At 38.5% G+C, this 16131-nt stretch overlaps 1 protein-coding gene and 1 long non-coding RNA gene across 8 annotated transcripts in view; one reads left to right on the top strand and one right to left on the bottom strand.

The window, feature by feature from the left end:
• LOC309542183 overlaps positions 1-16131 on the bottom strand; it is a 113317-nt gene that overhangs the window by 28275 nt on the left and 68911 nt on the right. For 6 of the 7 annotated variants that reach the window (XR_014224123.1, XR_014224124.1, XR_014224125.1 and 3 more), the window contains 3 exons: positions 11197-11405; positions 9888-9998; positions 9078-9208 (listed from right to left, as the gene is read on the bottom strand). This is a non-coding gene — a long non-coding RNA (uncharacterized lncRNA). The remainder of the gene's footprint in view (positions 1-9077; positions 9209-9887; positions 9999-11196; positions 11406-16131) is intronic. The other variant, XR_014224122.1, reaches the window with a different exon arrangement.
• Positions 1-16131, top strand: part of IKBIP (IKBKB interacting protein) — a 433380-nt gene that overhangs the window by 381957 nt on the left and 35292 nt on the right. The window lies entirely within an intron of this gene.

Genomic DNA, 16131 nt, shown 5'->3' with positions numbered 1-16131 from the left:
ATAAGATGAAGAAACAAGGGTAATTTAGCCAAAATGAACATGAATTGCAGACTCAGTGAAAAATATCTAAATTAAATCTCAGCAATTAATTGACCTGTATTTTCAGAAACTGTATGCATATAAATATAATTAGACCCCCTCAATATTTTTTGATGGATTCCCACTAAAGAACATTCAAGGTTAATGTATCTACAAACAGATATCAACGTGAACTTTGCTGGTAAAATTTACTATGGCAATTTTGCAAAAAAAATTAAAAATACTATTCACAAAGCACTGATTATTTGCATAAATATAAACATGTTTCATTATTTTAAAAGTTTCTCCTTAAGTTTTCCATGTTTAGTCCACTTAAAAGTACATGGGACAAAATGAAGAAAAACAACTGGGAAAACGTAAAGAAGAACACTGAGTTATATATTGAGTGTAGGGAACAGTTCCATAATAAGAATGAAGAACAATTCATATCATTAAGGATTAAAGACTATTAAAGAAAAAAGGGACATGTCTTAGAGGAGTGTGGAGTTGTCACGACCATGGAATCCAACAGTGGTCACAACATTGATTTGGATTGTCACTAGCTAAGGAGCCAGATGGGTTTCCCATCAGTGATCAAGGAACCATTGTGTGGCTTGAAAGAGCCCACTGAATCTGATGCCATAGCATAAGGTCATGTAGACTGGGGACAGGACTTCATGGTGACTCCCTTTGAGCTTGAGAAACCAAGTCCCCCCTCCCCACTCTTTCCCCAGTCCAAACTCACAAGGAGCAGAACAGGAAGGGAGCAATGGAACACAGGAGAAATGCCTCCTGTCTTGGTCCTTTACTATAGACTATAGTTATCCAAAAGGTGACAGCGTTTAGGAGAGGTAGACCGGAGGCAGCCACTATGATGTAGGAATACATTTTAAAACACAATTCACAGCTCCTAAATTTATACGTGGATCAGGACAGAACATCTCCCAATGTTTTGATGCAGTATTGGTTCAAAAACAAATAGAAAAATACTCATTTTGTGGTGGGAAACGCACACAACATGCATATTTTAGGGAATAATGCATAGAAAAGCAGAAAATTTATATTTTAGGAGAAAGAGCCTACTAGACTGGTATATCAGGGAGAGAACTGCATACAATTTAAATGCTATTTTTCATGAGTTGTTTCTTTTAATCTGCATAAAAGAGGAGAGAATGGAATAATGCTTAACCTCACGGAAAACTGACATGAAACTGAAATAGATTCATCTATCCCTATTTCACTATACAAATAGCAGATCTTCCTGTGACCCTGCCTCTTCGGAATCTCTTACCCATCACCACAAACAATATGCAACAACCGTGCATGCTGTCATCATGTCTAGCCACCAGTGCTACATTATTTTTTACGTTTTCCCCCACCCCCTTCGTCCAGAGAGCTCAGAGCAGTGTATGCGCAAGCCACTTCTCAGAGAACTCTATGCAATAAGTTAGGTTTAAAAACTGAAACAAGGTCACTCAGGAAGCTTCATGTTGGAGCGGAGATTTGAACCTGGCTTTCTGCAGTCCTAATTTGACATTCCTACACTAAACTACACTCTGCAGTTTCTGTCAGAGATAAAAGCAGCGCCTTTATCTTAGGAGTGCATCGCATGGTTGATTAAGAGGCGACAGGATCAGGTCATTCATTTGTAAGCCCATCGAAGAAATTTATTGTTGCTGCAATATGCCCTATTCCATTTCAGCCAGGGAGACTATAGACCTATTTTATTTTTGAAGAAGCAAACAGTAAAGCAAGATCTGTTAAAGAGCCACTTTTTATTAATATGGTAGTACAGTAGAGCAAGGGACACGGGTGGCACTGTGGGTTAAACCACAGAGCCTAGGACTTGCCAATCAGAAGGTCGGCGGTTCGAATCCCCGCGACGGGGTGAGCTCCCATTGCTCGGTCCCTGCTCCTGCCAACCAAGCAGTTAAAAAGCACGTCAAAGTGCAAGTAGATAAATAGGTACCCCTCTGGCGGGAAGTTAAACGACGTTTCCGTGTGCTGCTCTGGTTCGCCAGAAGCGGCTTAGTCATGCTGGCCACATGCCAGCATGACTAAGCTGTACGCCGGCTCCCTCGGCCAATAAAGTGAGATGAGCGCTGCAACACCAGAGTCGGCCATGACTGGACCTAATGGTCAAGGGTCCCTTTACCTTTACCTTTTTACAGTAGAGCAACTTCAAGAGTACTGTAATGTGCTGAAAACAGGCATGGGCAGCTACGTAACTGGTGACCGCCAGGTGTCAGATTCCAACTCCCATTAGTCCTAGCCTGCATGCTCCATGGTCATGGATGATGGGAGTTCAAGTCCAAGGGCATTCTGAGGGTCACCAATTAACCACTCTGGTTTGAGGACTTAGGCAGAGTAGACCCACTGAAATAGATGGGACTTAAGTTAGTCATGACTATCTTAAATTCCATTGATTTCAGTCTGGATCCAATTCTATATTTCTATAGCATATTTTACATTACAAAGTGCTTTACAAATCGATTTTGTTTACCCCCACAATAATCCTGTGCCCTATCTGTCATCCTCGCCACAGTCATACATCATTATAAAGTCAATAAAACAAAGTTAATATGCAACTCATTATCATGACAGCAAATCATATATCTAATATGGCTAAGCAGCAAACACTTTGATATCAGTGCATCTCATTAAAATTCTCCTATTTTATTTGCTAATGAAAGTACATAGGCAACCACATGATGACAAATATAATTTTCCATTAAACCATAGATGCTTATCCAGAGACAAAGCTGCAGCATTGTGGGATGTGGGAGGGAGAAAGGAGGGAAGCAAACAAGAGAACAGCTTGGCAGATGCAAAACGCACGCTCTGGATCGTGGCCTTTAACCATTCACTTAACTTCTAGCAATGACGTTTTTAACATTACATGTAGATTTTTTAACAAATTGCACCGTGACTAAATTTGTGTCCTCCTTTCCCAAAAAAGGGCCACAGTGGGTGGGGGTGGAATGAAAACAGCGATGCAATTCTCGTTGACAAATGCCTTTGTCATGTTGCAGCAGGAATTCCATGGGAAAACTTTACAAAGGGTATTATTGATGTGTTTTTTACAGATGTCTAAAATAAATCTATCAGTCTACCTACCCATGGCAAATTCATGTTCTCAAAACAAACCAATATAACCCAACATTGATTTTTTTTCTAAAATAATGTGTTATCTTTTCACAAGCAAACAACATTATGTGAGAAGGTACATGTGAGGTACACACAATTTCTTATCTAGAAGTAACAGTGTTGTGGAACATGTATTACCCTTATAAAATTAAATTCTGTATATGACCGTTTATTAGCATTTGCCATATTACTAGCATTTGCCATATGAAACCCATAAATTATAAAGTTACGGCACTTGCAATAAAAACCATTTCTAGCCAAGCAGTTTAATTTGTAATCTCTTGGCTGACAGATTATAACTTGTGAATTCATTTCTGAAAATTGAGAGGTTTCCTCATGTTCAGTCCTGCAGCACTACAAGACAATGCATGGTATTCAACCAAGTTTTCCTCAGATAGACCCATTGAAATTAATGAACACAATGCTGTTTAGATATTGCTTGGAAACCATTGTAGCAATATATAAATTGTGTAAACAAATAAAAGTAAGGGTAGGTAGTTTAATTTTGATGGGTCTATCTGAGGAAAACTTAGTTGCATACCAACTCAGATGATTATCCTGCTTACATTTCTTCTCCTGCATAACTATTTAAGGCACAGGGGCCTGGTCACCCTAGAATACCAGTCAGAACTCCTTAATATGCACATGCACAATCTTTGCTGGTAATTTGCTGGTATATTTCCATAAGCAAGGGGCTTCAAACAAAAGACCCTGCTAATTTATTTGGTTCTCTGTGGTCTCTGACAATACATTTTGCACCCCAAGATGTGCCATAAGGATCCCTAAGGATCCAGTGATTTTTAGGGCTAAGAAGCCATACAAGTTTTGCGTACAAGCAGATAGGCTACTGAATTCTTCCACAGTCTTGCTGAAATAGTTAGTGAACTGTGTTTTTAGTTCTGATGTTCTTTTTATTGCCTATATTTGTTGTAAATTGCTATATCTTTTCAGTTCCTTTATACTTGTTCCTTAAATCAGGACTTGAGGCAATTTTAACCAGTATTCCTCACACTGAAGAAGAAAGAAGGCAGACTTCAGGATATGGACTTGGGCAATTGATCCTCTTCCAAAACTTTATTTTTCCTATGTCTTTTCCAGGTTTGGTCTACCTCAGGCCACTTTCAGACCACTATCTTAGGTAGCTTTTAAAGGGAGTGTAGGCAAGCACATCCATGGAAGATATCAATGGTTACAGGTACCTGCTACATCTATGATCAGAGATGGCGTCTCTATGAATAGGGGCCAATTACAGGAGCAAGAGAAGGGTGTTGTCATCATATCATCCTTATGGACTTCCCACAAAACACCTGGCTGGCCACTGTGAGAAACAGGAGATTGGATTCGCTAAGCTTTGGGACTGACCCAGCAAGGTTCTTTTTATATTTTTTGTTCAGAAATACTGAAATGGACCCAGCTTGCCATTTAAATCAGTTCATGGGCCTGAGGTTCCAATGTTCTTCATATTGATGAGGAGAGAAGCCAGCTATCAGGATGTGGACTTTGATAGGTAACGATCTTGCAAAGCCTTTTTATTGCCATGCCCTTCCAGTATTTCCTTGCCTGAAACTACAGAAGTGAAACACTTGTAGCAGCTTGTGAACCTCACAATTGCCAAATTGTACCCATCAAACTGAAGGGAAATAGACCTGATTGTGTGTGAAATATTATGGATACAGCCCCTGGACCTTTACAGGGACACACTTTGACCCTCCAAGTCATTTGATTGGGGGTTTTTTACACCCCTGTTTTAAGTCATGAATATGTATATATCCTAATTAGCAAAAATTTATAATTATTTAAGAACCGCAGTATAGTTTTTAAATGAGGTGATAAACTGGCAGCTAGGCAGAAAATTTCATGCACATGTAGAAAGCATGAGATATATCTATATATATATATCTATTCAGTATTTACTGTTTCATCTCTTTCTTCAGTTTAAAATGTGGAAATAATGGCAACGTTCAAGAGAAGATGCATTAATACTAGATATATACACCATTAGCAAAGCCAAATGGTTCCTTCATAGTAAAATAAATTATAGTTGAATAAACAGCTTGGAATGCTATGTTATACGTGGTTAAATTCTGTGCATGCATTGTCAAGTTTCAAATGCATGTTTTGGCAAGCCTCTAATCTCCATGTGATTGTCTGAGGCATTTGACAGAACAGGTGTATTATTTTAGTTTGTGCAAACATTTCAACATATATTAAGGGAGTTTACATGGTAAATTGCAAAGCAGAGAGGCAAAGCTGGCAGGTAGCAATTAGTAATATATATAAAAATCCAAAAGGAAAATAGAATGGTTATAAATGTTGAGGAGAATATAGTTAAGAGACCATTAAGCATGTGGATTGCTTAGTTCAAACACTGGGGTTAATCTAGGTCTCAATGTGTGTGTGTTTTGTGTCCTGAAAGGGTTTACTTTTCCTTTCCTTTCTTTTCTTTTCAAGGTCATCCAACTGAACGAACTCCACACCAAGTTTAGTTTTCATCATTTTCACTTTTTTTTCATGGGGTCCCATAAAAAGGTTTTCCCCCCCCTCCCTGGAGGGTGTTTTAAGTGTAAATGAAAGGGCTAGGTAGGATGTTGCTGCTGCCTCAGGCTCCTTAATTTCTCCACTACAACGCCTAGGACTTCACTATCTTCACAGTGTCAGTGGGAACTCATCTTTGATGAAAGAGAGAAATAAATTGAACAGGACAGGAGATTGCATATTTATTACAATTTTAATTTAAAATTTTTAAAAGATAGGAACTCTTAACTATGCAGTGAATGTAACGCCAGAATTTAACTTGGCTCACCAGTGCTGTTTCTAACCTTTGTGAGCTAGCAGAATAGAAAAGGAAGCAGGTTCTTAACTTTGCACTCTCATATATAAAGGACATAAGCTTCTTTCCATCTGCTATTCAACAAAAGGCTTATTAATTGATTAATTGATTAATTGTACAGCTATGCTGGAGGATATAGGCCAGTGTTTCTCAACACTGGCTGAGGCCCCCGTCTCATATAGGAGATTGCATTCCACCAGTCCCAACTGTATCCTCCCCAAATTCCACCCACACAGCCTGGCCATAGCTACAAATCCACTCTGACCTAACCCAAGGGTGTAAGAAGGCCTCTTACAAATTAAAAACAAAATCTGCATCTTCTGCTCTATGGCCACAGGGCCTTTTTACTGCAAGAGCAGCATTTAATTCCCCGCCTTCATTTGGAAGTTGTGGAAGCCTCTCACAAACTCGTGCGCTAGCATTGTTACACATTTTCCCCTGTTAAAAATAATAATAATAATCTGTAAATAGAGAAAATTAGATTTCAGGTACTGTAGTAGGTTTCTCACCTAGACCTATTCCATACTGGAGCCCTTAACGCTGCTGACGCTTTGCTTTTCTGCAATCATTTGTAGAAGTAGAACTAAAATGGTGGCTCCACCTAACTCCTAAAGGTAAAGGTAAAGGAACCCCTGACCGTTAGGTCCAGTCGCGGATGACTCTGGGGTTGCGGCGCTCATCTCACTTTATTGGCCGAGGGAGCCGGCGTACAGCTTCTGGGTCATGTGGTCAGCATGACTAAGCCGCTTTTGGTGAACGAGAGCTGCACACGGAAACACCGTTTACCTTCCCGCCAGAGCAGTCCCTATTTATCTACTTGTACTTTGACGTGCTTTTGAACTGCTAGGTTGGCAGGAACAGGGACCGAGCAACGGGAGCTCACCCCGTTGCGGGGATTCGAACTGCCAACCTTCTGATCGGCAAGTCCTAGGCTCTGTGGTTTAACCCACAGCGCCACCCGCGTCCCTTACCTAACTCCTACATTAGTGTTATAGTTTCTGGAAATGGGCATCGCCATGGTCTGTATCCTTTTAATGGTCTGTATCCATTTAATGTTTACTATTTTACTATGTTTTATATCTGCTGTAAGGCACCCAGAGTGGCTGGGGAAACCCAGCCAGACGGGTGGAGTATTATTATTATTATTATTATTATTATTATTAGAGTAAGCTCCCCTCAACAAACTTCACCTGGCATTTTAATTAGAAGCTGTCTTTTGTGACTTTAGTGATGAATTACCTCTTAATTTCCCCATAATTGTACAATTCCCCAAGCTTCCGCTTTTTAAAAATAAATAAATAAAATGACACTATTCACAGTCAAAAAGAAATGGAAGAAAATTAAAGAAATGAAAAGAAACCTGAAATTTAAAACTCCCATTGTTGGTAAAGAAGAACTAGCTAACCAGCTTTGCTATGCCACAATGAACAGGAAGCAGTTTGTGTCAGACACTCCAATGAGGAAGTTTCTAGTTAAAGGCGCAGTAGTGACTCTGAAAAGCCTCAAGGAAATGTTTGCTAGCCCACACTGGAGAGACTGGCAGTGGGTTTTTGTCTACTTGTTCTGCATGCAAATTAGTTGGGGAGCTTTGCATCCTGTCTTATATATACACGCTAACACCTGCAGACTAGATTCACCACACTAGCTGCAGGATGCAAAAAGAGTTAATTTGGGAGGAATCTACACACATATAAAAACCATTCTGAAAATGCTTTTTTTGAAAAAGCGTTTTTTAAAAAATACAGTGAATTTTCCATAAGACTCACCATCGCCACCTAGTGTCATATTGTATATTGCACTTAAAGCACACTTAAAACTTTTTATTTGCAGCTGTATAGCCAAGTCCCAAGGAGAACTATGAAAAGGTGCCTCCTCTATACTATCCTGCTGGTCAGGTGCAATATGGCAGATCCGTATGTAAAATGATGCTAGCAAGATTCTTGAGGTGTCAGCATTGAATATAGGAGGAGGTGGAGAAACATGCTTCAAGGAAGTGCACACAAAAACCAGTTTGAGAATTACTAGCATACAGCACAATTGTATGCATGTCTAGACAGAAGTAGAGTTACTGTGTGGTAAGTAAATATAGGATTGCAGCCTCAACTCATCTTGTTTTTTTCCTATGTAATAGCAGGTGAACTGAGGAGAATAATAATAATAATAATAATAATAATAATAATAATAATAATAATACCAGAAGGGATTCAGCAGTCAAATTCTGCATTATAATGCTTAAAACATATGTACCCCAAATCTGTGTTTTATTTCCATACTCTTAAACTACTGATTTCTATTGCATAATGAGCCTATTTTTCACTCTGCTTTTAGTTTAATTTTTCAAAAAAAAATAAAGATTTTATATTGAATTTGAAATTATGGCATTTCATCAACATCTTGGACATTAGTGAAGTGAATATTCCGTATTTCCTTTCCATGCCATTTTATGATTTTTTTCTTTAATCCGTGGGATTAAATGACTCATGAAAGTTTATAAGAAGAAATGAAAGCTGATGCCTGCAAATACAATAAACAAGCTAACAAATAAATAAATAAATACATTGAACATAAATATTGCAAAGAAACTTCAATTTCATATGGAATGAAGCTTAGAATTCCAAAATATTGCGCCAGTTCAATTAAATGCAGTAATGCCATATTGTCAATGCCACTGTATAACCTAAGCAGAATCACAGAAAGATAACACAAGTGATTACAAACATTAGTTCAAAGATGCATAAACCTATTGAAACCAATGGATCTATTCTGTTTAATCCAACTGAATATCACCAGTGGTATATGACTGCTAGCAAGGACTATCCTAAAATCCTTTTCCTTAACCTGGAAAAGTGTGTAGATGTTATTTTTAGGCCTCTGTAAATTAATGGACTCAACATGTTCCATAATAGTTTGTCAGCTTTAAAAGCAGACTTTCATACTTCGTACAAGTTAAACTCTTGAAACATTTTCTATGCTAGGCTGCAACATTAACAAATTAATTACCAGTGTTAATCAACTTGCAAGAACACAGTCTAATTAAACTTGATATTAAGAGATATTAAACAGATAATGTTTACTGTCCTACCTGTCTCACCTCAGGCTCACACTTACTTCTGAAATTCCTTTGAAGAATATTCTTCTCTGGATTCTGGAAAGCGATTTTGCCATTTGAACAGCTTTGTCCAAACTGAATCATGTTCCTTTTTACTAGCCTGTCTTCTCAATGACATAGGGGAGGAGGAAAAAAGAAAATTAAAAGGTTTTTAAAAACTTGAATGATAACCTTTCCCCCCCTCTGTTTGCATTTAAATTGGACTGAATACTTTAGCACTAGGTTTTAATTTCTGAAGGGTTAATCACCCGAGCAAAGGTCCATCAAGCTTTAATCTCCAATAAAAATTGCTGTAGCCTGAGTCACCTGGGAGACATTTATTATATTCTTATTTCAGTGCAAAAGAATGCATCGCTAATCTTCTAGCCCTTTATATTAGCACATTTGCTATTAACATATTTCTCAAAATTATTAGTTCCTCTGAAACTATTACAAGCAGTTCATTGCTACATATCCCAGGAATTAATCCTGTTAAAAGCCAGACACATCTGCTGTGACATTGCTTTAGCGTTTCCTCCTGTAATCCATATAGACATTTGGTTCTCCAGCTGAGTTCTAACAATGCCCTAAGTCTCAATTACATGAATTATTATGGGAGTGCTGATTAAAACAACAATATACTTGTTCTAGTAGCATAATCTTTCCTTCTGTATGAAATTTGCATCACTAATCTGTTTTTTTTTTTACTTCTATATTTACACCATTCTGTTTCCAAGAAAACTATTGAGTTTTTAAAAACCAATGGTGAACAAAAAAAATGCCAGGCAAGGTTAACATTTTTACCTATAACTGATGATGTGGAAAGCACATTTCAGATCAAGAAATAGCATTTCAGTTCAGAACAATATCCTGAGTAAAGGAAGAATATCAGCCGCCACTGCTGTTTTTCTTCTTCTAGGAATTAAAAAATAAATCATCACTAAATTTGACCAGACAGTATAAATTACCAATATGAAATACTTACTGAATCATCCTTAAAAGTCTTAGTGAATGTACAATGGGATCAATAATGTTTTAATATAGTTTACAATCTGCAGGTGACAGACATACTGTAAGGGGGGTGCGGGGGAGCCCAGTGTGAAATAGAATATTTTCAGGGATATTTCTGTGATCAGAATGACAACCCACCACAATAGCTACTGCATATTCACTTAAGCTGCAGTAGAAACTATTTTCAAATTTTGTTAAAATGTACAATTTCTTCTATAATTCTCAACAAGCCAAGAAAATATCCCCTTTTATGCCATGGGCTTTATTAAATGAAAATAGTGGTAAAGTATGCAGGCTTTATATACAATGTTTTCTTATTTCAAGTTTTCATGTCCTGTTTCATAAATCCAGTAGTGTTTCCTTTGTCTTTATTTTTCAATAATTTCCCATTATTTCTCTTTCTTTCTTTGTATTTTATGTTGTTGTTTTGTTTTGCAGGGTGCATACACAGAACCATCAATGTCAATATTCAGAGTCATATGTTAGCTTGGCAATAGCAACATGTACTCTGGGGACAACTATGTGAGCAAATACCGCTCACAAAGAGGGAAGAAAATACAACTGCAAAGAAGAAAGAGATCTGCAAAGCAATTTTTTACCCATAAAACACACAAATATTTCAAATAAAGAACTGTGATATGTGATTATTTCTTAAATGGTTTGAGGTATTTGGAGTCAAGATTGTTAACCATGTATCATTACCTCTGTATGCATAAGGAGATACATAAACGTGTATATTTTAACAACATTCCTTAGCATAATACCAGGAGGTCTAGGCTATGCATCATACATTTAAAGATATATGCAGGCAAAAAGAGGAAAAACCTTAGAGAACCTATTAGCAGCTAGAAAAAGAGAGGGGGGGGACAGTAAACCATAGCAGCAATTACCACATTCACAGCTGATTTAAATAATGTTTGGCACAATAATTAACAAAGGCAAGATATTTAAAACTTGTTATGCAGATAATAAACAAAGATAAAGAAACATCAAATATTAATGTAGGTACCCCATGACATCCTGAAATGAAAATTCATGCTTTCTTAGACTGCACAAAAGGAAAATGAAGAGCGGAAATGCAATTGTGAAAAAACAGACATACCATTAGCCATTCAGGTGCGGTGCTTCTCATTCCAGCCACATAGTTCTGCAGCTCCATTAGTCCAAAAGTCGACTCTGCCACGCTTGTGATCTTTGTGGGCGACAATGGCATCATACTGCTGGCAATTTTTTTCGATTAAACTTCTCAGACACGGTAGCAACTTTGTTAATTATGATATTAGGCAGCTGGCGGGCACGATCAATCATCCACTATAAGAAAGCCAGACAACGAGACATCTAATCATTGCAACCAGAGCAGATAAATTTTGTTCCTTTCTTATACGTGTCAGAGATTCTATCCCTCCTGACCCCTCTACACTGCCATCGACTGTCAAATTTAGATTCAGCAAGCTCCCGGCTTTTCTTTATCCCTGCCTTAGATCTGAAAGTCCTGGTTATCAGGAAGACAAGCGTCACCAGCTGTCTCAGAGCAGGAAGGCAATCAGGTGAATAGTACTTATTATCTTTCATTGCTTTCTGAGGAATGACAAGATTGATTTGGGACCAAGAGCACATCCATATCTCAAGAACTGTTACCGGGGCTTCAAGTTCAGGCAGTGGTGCATATGTAAACCTGCACTGAGGGACATCACTGCTAACCTTATTAATAATACATACTTAAAATTTAGGGGATTAGGTAGAACCCTTGAACATTCAGACAATTCCCTTTTAACCATGACACTAGGTATTCCCTTTGCTCCCCCCCTGCTCCCAAAATGGGCAATCCAACTCTACCCAGAGGGCTGTGTTTTACAGTTGGATAGTCTTAATTGGGCCCACAGAAGCAGTTGGCTTTCATTAAAGTCTTCTCTGTAGGCACCTTCCATCTTAACTAGTCTGACAGCCTAGGAACTCCAACAAGTGGAACAGGCACCTAAATTCTACCGTAATCTTGTTACAGGAAGGCTCCCTTCTAAATAAATGTAAGTTAAGTGATAGTTAACATTTCACTGTCACTCTTGAAAAATACTAAATACATCAATTTAAAACAGCAGACCAAAAAAATTGGATAACTATGGGAAATGGTTGAATCCTTACTGCAAGACGTGTCATGAAAATAAAATAACTATTCAGCAGATTCTGGGTCATTTAAATTCAAGAACAAAAAAAAAGCATGTGCAACATAAAGAAACTTTTGTTATCACCCAATATCACAGTTTGATAGAAAACAGCATGCTGAGAGTTACATTTCAAAAATTGGATATAAGTGCTTTCTCTGACTAGGATGATTTTACAGAGCAATGCAAAATTTATCTCACTTTTTCAAGTACTATTAGCACTTGTAGAGGAGTTACAGTAAACACACACTGTGAAACTCCACTCTGACTAGTCATTGCTAGCAGCGATCATTCATATCTCGGAATCAAAATATTCTTTCTGTAAGCCTTTCATGCCTGGTACTGCTAGCTATGTTGCTGCACTTTAAGGATTATGAGGCAAGCAATTTACTTGGTTCTTTCTAAAGTTGTCATAAAAAGTATGCAACCCATCTCTATTCTTGAGGCGAAAGTCAAAACACTTGTGGAAATTGGTTATGACCTGCATTTTGCCTTGCATTTAAAATGCCAGGAGAAAACTAGTTCAGCCATGCAAGTATAAAATTCTACTATTTTTAGAACATCCTTTTTATTTATTTAAAATGTTTCTAGACTTATTTTTCTAAAAATCCAAGGAAGCTTACATCTGGAGCATTTAGATATAAACACACACACAACCCCAAGTTGACCTACACCCTTCATTTTCCAAACTAAAGTAATAATGACCCAGCTGCAAAAGTTTTGAAACAGCTGTTGTGCAAAATTACCCCCCCAACCTGGTTTTGTCTTACAATTTGCAATATAAACAATATGTGTACATACAATGCAACATGAACTAATATGTTTTGTGACTGTTTCAGAATTAAAGTTGTTAAGGGGCCGAAACGACCCAGAAAACCCTCAAAATGAATGGAAATTTAAGGAAATGCTTCCAAAACCTTAAAAAAGTTGAAATTCAAAACTATAACGTAGGAGATGGAGCAAGACAATAAAGGGAAAGGAACAAGTACAGAGAGAGGGAGAAAGGAAGTCTTTAAAGAGGGAAGTTCCAAAATTACACAGGAGACCAATCATGCTGCTGTAGAACCATACAAGCAGTTATCCTGGAACGAAAAGTTTCACCCCTAGATTGCCAAAGAGAATGGGAGCGAGAGAGAGAGCTGTCCAAAGAAATGTAGCAATGATGGAGGGAAGGAATCTACAGATACCAGGTGCCTATTTTTCCCCATTAGCACGGCATTGCACATGAAAGCATGGTGTATTTTTCCAGGGCTCATTATGAGATCACTGCATAGAGCGAGTGTCATATTTATGGAAACAAATATGTTACTCAAACCGAGTAAATTCTCAGGTATCTGAATGGCTTGGAGAACATCCAATAGATCCAGATAGCCTATTGTTGGCATCTGTCTGTCCCGAGAGACAATGGAGTGCCCCTCTGAGGGTGAAGTCAAACCGCTGCATTAGCGGCACCAAAGTGACTACAGGCCAGATAAATAAAAGTGCTACTCACACAGATTCAACAGTGGAGTTATATTAGGATAGCTAACAATGTTAGCTACACAGGAGTCAGTGGGACTTACTTCCTAGTACAAATGTTTAGGGCTGCAGCCTCTTTTTGTGTGTGTACCTAGGGCAAGAGAGCAATCCTAACTGGGTCTGGGATGGGGTGTCTTGAGGCACATGCAATCAGATCAGTTCCCTTGGGTTGGCTTTGAATCCAGCAGATCCATTGCCAGGCCTGCTGTGCTCTACCCAACCTCTGTAACGACCCTTTTTTAACCTTACAAGAGCTATTGCTGGTGGGACCACCACCGAGGGGAGTGTGCAGTGGCCTGCGCTTTCAGTGGCTGCACAACACTGGAGTCCCCCTCTCCATGGAGCCCAGAAGAGGAACACCACCACTTCCTAACTCCCGCCAGCAGTGTATGGGTGAGAATCTTCATAGTCATTTCTTTGTACATAAATGCAGCATGGTTCCTTTTTAAGGCTCTGTACCCTTTCCCACTGCATTTCAGGAAATAAGTTCTCACGTGTTTCTGATTGATGGAGACAGATAGGTATTAATTTGCTCTGCTATTTGTCATTTATTGCTACAGTTCAGCGCCAACATCCACCCTGGCTCATAAAGTTAGTAACAGCCAAGGAACCTGTGAAGTCTTCAGGATTAAGAAGAACTCACTAGGAATCATCATTGTTGAAATAGTGTGATCCTTTCAAAAACAGCTGAAATTCCTATTAATTCCTACCTGCCTCAACCAGCCATCTTATGAAAATAAATGATATGCTCGTGGCAGGGAAGAAGTCCTTGAGTAAGAAATAAGCTATATAGTTATATGTATGGCATTATCTCTCCAGAGCTTTGTATATGTATGTTTCAATAACCCTCTTATTCCATATCTTCCTCTATGACATAGAGATGAAAGGCTGGCACAGCAGTCAAAGTTTTGCAGTTAAGTGTGTTATGGACGATTTCATTTATTACCCAAAAACAGAAAGGAACTGCAATAGTCTATTGTATATGGGTTAAATTTAGCATATTACATCTGGCCTCTGGATTTTTTCATATACTTTACCAGCAGCATCTGGGGGAGGGAAGGTGTTTCATGGCCAACTCTGGGGTTGCAGCGCTCATCTAGCTTTATTGGCCGAGGGAGCCGGCATACAGCTTCTGGGTCATGTGGTCGGCATGACTAAGCTGCTTCTGGCGAACCAGAGCAGCACACAGAAACACCGTTTACCTTCCCGCCAGAGCGGTACCTATTTATCTACTTGCACTTTGACATGCTTTCGAACTGCTAGGTTGGCAGGAGCAGGGACCTGTTGCAGGGATTCAAACCACCAACCTTCTGATCAGCAAGTCCTAGGCTCAGTGGTTTAACCCACAGCGCCACCCGCGTCCCACCAAATCTGCCGATAATGCACTCTCAATACACATTCATTTTTAAACAGTAAGTAAGCTATCAGGAATATTGTACCTGAAGCAAACAAATTCAAGTATCTTAGAATTTAGAATCTAAGTCCTAGATAACTATCTATATGGGCGTAGGAGAAGTTTGCATATAGTCACATGCACAGTTATTGGCTCATCTGTTTCAGTATTGTCTAAGCTAATATGCAGCAATCCTTCAGGGTTTCAGGCAGGGGTCTTTCCTAGTCCTACCTGGAAATTGAACCTGGGACTTTCTCCATGCAAAGTACATGAAGGAAGGTAGAAATATCTTTCCTAGAACTGAAGTTCTAAGGCAAGCTCAAAAAACAAGTCTGAAAAATTTGCTAGAGGGTTTGTAAAAGTCTTCCTGAAATTTATTGGATCATTGTAGATCTACTCTTCTAAAATACACTGAATCCTAATATTGCACCAAATGTAAAGTCCAATATTGGCCAATCAATGAAATTAAAGTACTTTGGAAGCCGATCCAATCTCCATCTTCTTAGAGGCAGATTGCTACCTCCGTCAACATACTACTGTGCCAGAAAAATACAATTGCACTGCATTTCAGTTCCTAAATAAGAGGGCAATTTCCTAGGATATTTAATAAGTATCACAATAATGCATAATAGCAAATAAAGTAACATAAACTGCAATCCTGTGTCCACTTGCTTGAGTGTAATCCCTATTGAACTCAATGGGGTTTACTTCTGAACAGGCAGGTATAGGATGGCACTGCTAAATGTCTATTTAATTCTATTATATTCCTCCCCCCCTCTCAATAGGCAGAAGTTATCCCATGTTTATGGGAGACTATATAATGATATAGTCATTATCTTGATAATGACCACATGAAATGTCTACAAGAATTTGTCCGGGGTTTTTTTTTTTTTTGTTTTTTGTTTTAGATGGTTCCTCATCTCATTTAAAGATTTGACTTGTGTTAAATGTTCCTCCCAATTAAGCA

Source organism: Podarcis vaucheri, assembly GCF_965113315.1.
Source record: "Podarcis vaucheri genome assembly, chromosome: 10".
Lineage (NCBI taxonomy): Eukaryota > Metazoa > Chordata > Lepidosauria > Squamata > Lacertidae > Podarcis > Podarcis vaucheri.
Note: the sequence above shows the minus strand (reverse complement) of the source record. Positions and strands in the feature narration are given on the sequence as shown.